This window comes from Brassica napus, unplaced genomic scaffold, assembly GCF_020379485.1.
Source record: "Brassica napus cultivar Da-Ae unplaced genomic scaffold, Da-Ae ScsIHWf_1576;HRSCAF=2183, whole genome shotgun sequence".
NCBI lineage: Eukaryota > Viridiplantae > Streptophyta > Magnoliopsida > Brassicales > Brassicaceae > Brassica > Brassica napus.
In genome coordinates, this window is record NW_026014989.1 from 47,128 (window position 1) to 55,000 (window position 7,873).

Below are 7,873 nucleotides of genomic sequence, written 5' to 3' on the forward strand. Positions count from 1 at the left end.
TTTATGGTGGTAATTTTTTTTATGCTGTGAAGCATACCCAAAGTCTAGTGGATTTTCCATAATGATGTACTGATCTTTTAGACCTTCAATGAGATGATGGAATATTGTACCAATTCATTCTCATTGTTGTCCTTGGTGATTGTATCACCAAGTCCCTTTTCGATATCTGAGTCACATTTTTATTTAAAATTTTAGGTTCATAATGTGGTCATGCAGCCGCATGATATAGCAAGCTCGGCCACAAACAAGTTCTTACGCATCTATGAAAATAATCGATCATGGTGTGAGTCAGGTCACACGGCCATGTTAGTGTGATACAACAATCCTAGAGATTGGTTCATGATACAATCCGGTTTATATATCAATCCAGATATAAGGCCATACTACTTTGCAATGTAATGCTTTAGACTTTCACGATTATTATGTGATACAACGATCTTAAGGATCGGATCATGATGCAGTCCGGGTCATGTGACTATCCGGATGCTAGGCTATACAGCCACTTAGATATGTATTAAGCCACACGGCTTTGTAATGTGATGCTTTAGATCACACGACCATATTAGTGATACAGCGATCTTAAAGATCGGTTCATGAGATATGCAAACAAGGTCGCATGATCATTCAGATATGATGTCTCTCTAGACCATACGGTCATATATTGTGATGCCTTAAGCTTCACGGTATTTATGTGATACATCAATCCTATGGATTGGATCATTATGCAATCCGGTTTCTATAACCATCCGGATGCTAGGCCACACGGCCTCTTAGATGTACACTAAGCCACACGGCTTTCAACCAGTCAAGGGCACAAGGCCGCAAGTGTGTACAATGGCTATATACAATAGGGGATTATTAATCTAAATGTTTTCAATCCTATTGCATAGTTGTATATCTATTAGATTTACTAATTTTAAGGTTGATATTCAACTAGATTTTAGTATCAAGAAATCTAGCAACCTAACTCTCATTCGATAAAACTTTTAAAGTTTTAAGGTTTCAAGGCCTTAGGATCTTTAATTTCGAAATTAGGATTTTCAGTTTAAACAAGATTCAGATCCAAGTTTTAAAACAATCCTAATCACAGCTCTATGTGATCAATCAAAAAAACATTCGAGTTTCAAATCAAAATTAAAACCGATTTTCTAGTTAGGGTTTTATGGGATTTCGAATACTTTGATCTTTGATCAAGGGGATTTGATTTGAGATTCAAAAACCTTTAAGGCTCTGATTTTAATTGATCAATGGATCAATCTCTTTCTTAGGTTTAGATCGAACTTATAGAGCTTCGATTTACTCATAGGGTATTGATCTATTATCCTATGGCTTTTAGTTTAGAAATTATCGTTTAGGGTTTCAATCTTTACAAGACAACCAGGTTCGACTCATGTTCTCAGAATTAGGATTACCTTTGTCTTGCAGATTGTAGAAACCGGACCTCCAAGATGGGCTGATAAACCTCGGACGCGAGCTGGATGGACGCTGCCTCCTATCGGGTCGCGGGTTGCTTCCTTTGCGAGCTGGTTGATTGGGAACTCGAGCTGCCTGTGATGTGAATCGTGAGCTGGCTCTGTTCTGAACAGGAAGCTGAAATCGTCTAGGATCAGGAACGCCTTATGGCTGGAGCTGATCGAATGCTGACGAGCTGGAACGCGAGCTAGGACGAAATAGGGTTCGTCGGGATTAGATCTTTGCACCAATTCCTCTCAGCTCATGAAACAAAACAAGGGGTATTAGATTACATGAACATCATAATCTAAACAATGTATTATCAAATAACTGAGTTATGATAAACTTATCTTTCACAAGATTTTAATTTGGATAGAAAATCTTGTTGGCTCGGATTAGGGTTCCAAGAACTAAGTCGGCGCCGTGTATTGTTTCTGCGAGTGTGGGCGCGTGGGAGATCGGATCGACGAACGGTTTGCGGTGATGGATTCGTCTCGTCAAGAGCTTCAATTTGATATGTGGCTCGTCGTCTGGTTCGTCGGAGTTGGAGAGAACGATCGATTTGAAGTTCCGCCTGATTTAGGGTTTATGTGTGACGGATTTTGGTTTATGGTTTTGTCTCAGGGTATGGAGACTATCGTGCTGATAACGTGTTGTAAAAGAAGGGTTTGAGACTGAATATTTCGTGTGTGTATTATTAATGAACAAAGGGGGTTCCTTATATAAGGATTACAAGATAGAGATAAATGGAAAGAGTACTTATCCTAATCCTACATGAAATAGGAAATATACTAAATACATAAAAGGAAAGATAACATCTATAAGGAAAAGGAAAGGGTTTCCTTTTCTCTCCAAGCTTGTGGCCGCCTCTCTCTCTCCTGAAGTCGGCTCTCTCTCTCTCCTCTTGGACACGGCCGCGGTCGGGCCTGGTCATGGCCGTTGGGCCTTCTTCTCTTCTTGTCTTGGTTAATGGCAATCCACACATGTTTTATAACAAAGTTTTCCTTTTTACTTTAGGATAAGGATTTGTACTATTTCCTTTTATCCATATCTTGTAATCCCCTATATAAGGGAACACTTTGATTAATGAATAAGACACACGATTTCCCCATCTTTTACAACACGTTATCAGCACGATAGCCTCTAATTCCCTGAGACCTAAATCGATACCTAAATGCCTATTACCGGCGACTCTAAGTTAAACCCTAGACGTTCTCCATTGCTCCAAAAGCTTGACATCCTCAAGACCGAACGTCCTCAGCTCCCTGATCGCGTCCTCAGCTCGCACACAAGAAGAACGCATCCATCCAGCAACTAGCTCGCAGCTCGCGTCTGTTCCCAGCTCGCATCCGACTACATCAGCGACCCGATAGGAGGCAGCAAGCGTTCTTTCTCAAACAGCTCGAGGTTCTCAGGTGATCCGGTTCTTTACCTCTACAAAACTAAGGTATGAACACAATCTGAGAACATAGAATAAGATCGAAACCCTAATCCATCATTATGGAAATCTTATTCTTGTTAAAACCTTAAAAGAAAAGTACAAGATCAAAATCGACAAAGTCTTAGAACTAGAAAGTTAAAATCGATTCCAAACTAGAACTTGATTGTATGATGATTGATTGAATCTGAAACCTGGTAAACCCTAATCAAGGAATCGAAACCCTAAACCCTAAAGTTAGAAATCGATTTTTAAGATTGCTATTGCTTGTTTGATTTCTTGCCTATTCTTGATGTTTAGGAATGTTAGATTGTTCTTCTTGAAATAATCTAACTAAGAACACAAAATACTTAAGGCCTTGAAACCTTAACATAAGGTTGATAAGAATTCAAAGATTGAAACCCTAGGGATTATGAAAAGAAGTAAGATAAGGTAGATTGTTTTTACATGAAACCGAATATTGTAATGCATTCACAATTGATCGACCAGCATATAGATCATACAAGTTTAGGTTGTTAGAAAACCTATTGAACCGTGAGGTTCATGATTGATAGCACCATGGTCGTATAGAATTGTTTGAACATCATGAATGCGTAAGACATGTTGTGGCCGAGCTTGTTTATCATGCGGCCACGTGATCATATTATGAACCTAATACATTACATGGTAATATGATTCAGATGTCGAAAATAGCAAACAGAGACTATGCACCCCTCAATCTCTCCGGAGATAACTACTTGCAGTGGGCATTAGACACAAGGATTAGTCTAAAGTCCAAGGGACTCGGTGATACAATCATCGAAGACAACAATGAGAATGAAAAGAACCGATACAGAGCCTTAGGCCTTATGCGGCATCATCTCATTGATGGTCTTAAAGATCAGTACATGACAATCGAGAATCCACTAGATCTTTGGATGGCTTTAAAGAATAGATATGATCACCACAGGATGGTGTTGCTTCCAAAAGCAAGGCATGATTGGATGCATCTAAGATTCTTAGACTATAAGTCGGTGGATGATTACAATTCAGCTCTATTCAAGATTGTCTCAATACTAAAGTTGTGTGGTGAAGAGGTAACCGATAGCATGATGCTTGAAAAGACTTATACTACCTTTAATCACTCGAATTCTGTGTTGCAAGAGCAATACAGGACAAAGGGTTTTGCCACATACACTGATCTGATCTCATGTCTACTCCTGGCCGAGGCAAACAATGAACTCCTACTAAAGAGTAACGGAGTTAGACCGGCCGGGACAGCACCACCACCCGAAGCCCATGAGGTTGAGAAGAAGGATCCCAATGAGACATACTTTGTCCAAGACAACAAGAAACCATACGGCAATAGCCGTGGTGGGTTCAAGAGGCGTGGACGTGACAACTCAAACGGTCGAGACGGCTACTCAACTGGCCGGAAAGGAAACCACAATAACCGTGGTCGTGGTTCCAATTACGGCCGGGGTCGAGGCAGCTACGGCCGCGGACGAGGTGGCATATCCAAACCATCTTACACGTCCAACAAGTCTCTATGCCATAGATGCGGGAGTGACAACCATTGGGCAAAGAACTGTAGAACTCCGAAACACTTGTGCGACCTCTACCAAGAGAGCATCAAGAACAAGAATCCGGAGGCAAACATGATCCAAGAAAACGCCCATGAGGACAAGGGATATGGGTATGATGCTGACAATGAATCCGACAAGGATAACCAAGATGACCTAATGGATTTTGAAACATCTGATTGTCTCAAGGACTAGTTTTCGAATCACATTGTCTTATTGCTTTATGTTTTTGATTTGGTGTTTTTATTTTATGTAATGGAATTTTTAATAAGAAGAGTTTTAAACATCTTATGAAGTCTCTAAAGTTTAGAAATTTTATTTATAGAATGAATGATGAGATGAGTATACTTGTGGTGGATAGTGGCACAAGTCATACAATACTTAGAGACAAAAGGTACTTCATAAATCTCACAATGCAAAGCGCAAAGGTACATACCATTGCGGGTGAGGCTAGCCTGATTGAAGGTCACGGCCAAGCCTATGTGATGATGCCTAATGGCACTCACCTAGAGATCAAAACCGCCCTGTATTCCCCAAGCTCTAGAAGAAGCTTATTGAGTTTCAAGGACATAAGATTAAACGGTTTTCACCTTGAAACATGGGAAGAAGGAAACAAGGAGTTCCTTAACATAATTTCGATCACCAAGGGCAATAAGAAGATCCTAGAGACTATACCCGCAATGCGTACTGGTCTATACTATGCACGGATCAGTATGATCGAGGCAAATGCCTCCGAGCTATTCACTTTATGGCATAACCGGCTTGGCCATCCCGGAACAAGCATGATGCGAAAGTTGATAATGAATTCACAAGGGCACATGATCAAAGGAGTTATCCCATATAAGAATCTCACATGTGCAGCATGTGCACAAGGGAAACTCATTACTAGGCCATCACCAGCCAAGGTTAACAAAGAAACCTTAAACTTTCTGGAAAGGATTCAAGGAGATATATGTGGACCAATACACCCACCTTGTGGGACGTTTAGATACTTCATGGTCCTCATTGATGCATCGACCAGATGGTCGCATGTCTGCCTACTATCCACTAGGAACCTAGCCTTTGCACGGCTCCTTGCCCAAATGATAAGGCTGAGAGCACACTTTCCAGATTTCCCTCTTAAGACTATACGTCTAGACAATGCTGGTGAGTTTACGTCCCAAGCGTTTAATGAATATTGCATGTCCATGGGGGTAAGAATAGAGCACTCCGTGGCACATGTCCATACACAGAACGGCTTGGCCGAATCATTCATTAAACGGATCCAGCTGATAGCCCGGCCACTGCTTATGAAGTCTCAACTTCCGGTATCAGCATGGGGACATGCGGTTTTACATGCAGCAGAACTGATTCGCATCAGGCCATCTAGTGAGCATAGATATTCACCATCCCAACTACTTACGGGTCATGAGCCAGACGTGTCCCACATCAAGACATTCGGATGTGCCGTCTACATTCCAATTGCTCCACCACAGAGAACTAAGATGGGACCACAGAGGAGGATGGGAATATACGTAGGATATGACTCCCCAAGCATCATCAAGTATCTTGAGCCAACAACCGGTGATTTGTTTAAGGCCAGATACGAGGACTCACAGTTTGATGAGTCCACATATCCGTCCTTAGGGGGAGATAACAGCCGGTTGATTTCAAAAGATTTAGAATGGTTTAGACCATCAACATCTTGGCAAGATCCTCGGACTAGAGATTGTGATCTAGAAGTCCAAAAGATTATACATCTACAAGAGCTAGCTAACAAGTTGCCAGAAGCATTTACTGACCCAAATAGAATGACACTATCACACAACCCGGCTTGTAATGCACCCATAAGATTGAACGTCCAAGAAGGACAATGTCAAGTGGCTACAGAGTCTAAGCAACGTTTAAAACGTGGTAGACCTATTGGTTCCAAAGACAAACAGCCTCGGAAGTCCAAGAGAGGTGCTGGATCCGAGAGCATCAAAGAAACCGTCCAGGACATAGATGGACCGGTCGAGCCGACCAGGACGGTCGAGCCATGCGTACCGGCCACACCCGATGATCCGGCCGTTCCTCAAAGTGAGGTCCGGGACGCTGGGCTTCACGGGACAGAAGAGCCGGACAATCAAGAGATCTCTATAAACCATGTAATGTCCAGGAAACAATGGAACAGAAAAGATATCAACGTTGATGATTTATTTGCATACAAGGTAGCACTTGAGATCATGGATAAAGATGAGGATCTAGAACCCACGTCCATACAAGAATGCATGCTAAGATCAGATTGGATCAAATGGAAAGAAGCTATAAACGTGGAGTTAGAATCATTGAGAAAGAGAGGCGTTTTTGGCCCTATAAGATTGACACCAAGAGATGTCAAACCAGTGGGATACAAATGGGTCTTTGTAAGGAAGAGAAACGAGAAAGGAGAGGTAGTGAGATACAAAGCACGGCTTGTAGCACAAGGATTCTCCCAAAGACCTGGAATAGATTATGAGGAGACTTACTCCCCTGTGGTGGATGCAACTACACTGAGATATCTAATCAGTCTGGCAGTGAAAGAAAACATTGACTTACGCCTAATGGATGTAGTAACTGCATACCTATACGGACCACTGGATAATGAGATACACATGAAAGTTCCAGAGGGCATTGAGCTCAAAGACAAGAAAGGTTCTCGAGAACAACATTGCATAAAGTTGAACAAAGCCTTATATGGTTTAAAGCAATCAGGTCGAATGTGGTACAATAGATTATCCGAGTACCTAGTGAAAGAGGGTTATAAGAATGATCCAATAAGTCCATGTATATTCATAAAGAAGTTTGACAGCAAGGGCTACGTGATCATGTCTGTCTATGTGGACGACCTGAATATTATAGGAACCTCTGGAGAGATTTCCCAAACCGTTGAATGTCTAAAGAAAGAATTCGAGATGAAAGACTTAGGGAAGACTAAGTTTTGTTTGGGATTACAGTTTGAGTATAAAGAGAATGGCATCCTTGTGCACCAAGAAACATATACGGAAAAGATACTCAAGCAATTCAATATGGACCAGGCTCATCCCCTGTCAAGTCCAATGGTCGTGAGGTCCTTAGACCTTGAGAAGGACCCATTCGGACCAAAGAAGCCGGACGAGGAAGCACTCGGACCGGAAGTGCCTTACCTAAGTGCCATTGGGGCCTTAATGTACTTGGCTAGTCATACTAGACCGGACATAAGCTTTGCCGTGAGCTTACTGTCAAGGTTTGGATCATGTCCAACCTTAAGGCACTGGAACGGAGTGAAACATCTGTTCAGATATCTGCAAGGAACAAAGGATCTCGGTTTGTTCTACACTAACCGGCCAGGAGAGAACATGGTCGGATATGCAGATGCTGGGTACTTATCTGACCCACACCAGGCTAGATCTCAAACGGGATATGTATTCATACATAGTGGAGC